Genomic DNA, 2,251 nt, shown 5'->3' on the forward strand with positions numbered 1-2,251 from the left:
TGTTGGGGTTGCGAGGCTCCCTCCACATCCTCAGTGTGATGCTTTTTGACGAGAAGGGCGAGGGCCCTGTCTGCACTGCTGGCCGACGATGCCAGTCGGCCTCTGTCTAATGTTTATACCTCTCCTCCAGGCGGCCGAGGTCCTCTGTCTGCTGTGGCCTGGGTCCGCCCTGGGGACCAGCGGGGGGCTGGGGCAATTGCCATCGGTGTGTGAGTGCAGGTGGGGGTCTCTGGGAGGGGCCCTTTTCCTGAGGAGGTATGCCACCACCGTGTCCCTCCCGCGTCTCCGGAGTGCAAGCAGAATATGACGGACACCTGTGCCCCTCTCTCTCCAGGAAGATCGTGTGACCGGGGGTGGGGGTGGGGCAGCGTGCATGACCAGGCCGCACGTGGCTTGACTGCTGGCTCCTAACAGCCAGCCAGACCCCGGGCAGGGGCAGGACCAGCTGCCCTTTCCAGACGCCTCCTCCAGCTCATCCCAGCCATCCGCCCACCGCAGAGTGCCCCCGGGTGCAGGCCGGCCGGGGACCCTCATATGAGACAAGCGTCCGGTAGCTAAGGTCCTGGCCCTACTCCACCCCAAAGTCCCTGGGGGCCCCTCCCAGGCTGGATGACGCTGACTCTATACTCATCTCGGCTTGTAGTGAAACCTGCTTCTGGTTTTATCTGCCGTCAGCTTGCATGGGACACGCTGACCCTGTGCTGGAGGGGGCAAGGCCCTCTAGAACCGGTGTCCAGCGGCGCGACTCGGTGGGACTGGGCGGGACTCGGCCGCACTGGACCTTGGACACTTGTGCCTCAGCTCAGGGCAGCGGCCCCAGCCCAGCCCGCATCCCCTTTGGCCTTGGTGTCCTCCTCACCCTCCAACTCCTGGGAAGAAGGCTGCGAGGCGGGCAGGGGATGGGCCCAGGGCCGGAGGGGTCGCCCCCAGAGGAGGAGATGATTCTCCAGGGGACGCGCCTCCCTCCCGTGGGGCCTCGGATGACCAGCGGTGAGCCCGGTCCCCTTCCGAGAGGGCAGAGCCACTTTGGTGTCACTGGACAGTGCTGGCAGGTGCAGTGCACAGTCCCTCGTCCACCCCACAGTGGGCGGGTGGGAGGAGCGGCCAGATGCTGAGCAGCTGGAGAAGGGTCGGGAGGAGTGTGGGCTGCAAACCCATAAACCAGGAGGCCTGCTGGGGAGGTGCAGAGTGACTGGTTCTGGCAGGCGGCCACGTCGCGGCCACAGCGAGCCGGCCGCCTCTGCTGGCCCACTTGGCCTGGCCTGCTCGGGTCGGCCTTTGCTGCGTGTGGGACCCCCGATGCCCGGGGAGCCCAGGCCTTTCTGGCCCCGGGGCCTTGTCCCCTGCACCCTCCCTCACTGCGGGACAATTGCCCGGGAAGGAGCCCCTCTGCCATCGGGCCCTGTGTCCGGGCACCCCGTGCCGAGAGGCTCCGTCCACCTGCCCAGGTCTCCCGTTACCTATGACACTGTGCTGGGTGACACTGACCAGTGGACCCTCCTCCAGCCCTGTCATCCGAAGCCGAGAGAGGAGGGCACACCTTCCGGAAGGAAGCGGGGGAGTCGAAGATGAAAGAAGCCAGGGCACGCGGACAGCTCTGGCCCTCAGCCCTCTCGCCCTGCTGGGCTGGAGGCAGTGGCCCGTCCTTCCTGTCCCCCGCCCCCAGGGCCCCGAGAATTGGCTCCCGCCCGGCATCCCACATTCTGGCTGGACTGGTGGAGTCTGGCCCAGCAGGAATCCATACCACACGATGGGGTGACATCCCGGGGACCCCATCCCAGACCCTTCTCAGGCCAGCCAGGAGCTTCAGGATTTGAGCCCCCAGCCCCCGCTGGACCCAGCCTGCAGGGCGGTGACGCCGCCCAACTGCAGCCTGGCCCCCTCGGCACATCTTGAGCGAATGGCAGCGAGGGGCCAGGGCCCGGCGGGCGGGGTGTCCTCGGGCATCAGGGTGGCCCACACCTGCTTTCACTGAACACCAGTCGGTCTTAGTCGTCGCAAGTGGGGTGAAGTCTGACAGCCTCACTGTGCCCAGACCCCCGGACCCCGGGCCAGCTTCCCTGCCACCGTGCCTGTGACCGCGTCCGCCGGGGTCTCTAGGGCAGGGCTGCAGGACCCACAGGCCAGCCCCAGCCCCTCACTGAGCACTGGGTCCTGGCTGAGGTGGCCGGGGGGTGGCGCTGCCCGCTCTGGGCTCGGCTCCCCTCCGCCCCTCCGTCTGGGGGGCACGGCTCGCCATGCCCCACGGCGT

Source organism: Pteropus vampyrus, unplaced genomic scaffold (assembly GCF_000151845.1).
Source record: "Pteropus vampyrus isolate Shadow unplaced genomic scaffold, Pvam_2.0 Scaffold157, whole genome shotgun sequence".
NCBI classification, from domain to species: Eukaryota; Metazoa; Chordata; class Mammalia; order Chiroptera; family Pteropodidae; genus Pteropus; species Pteropus vampyrus.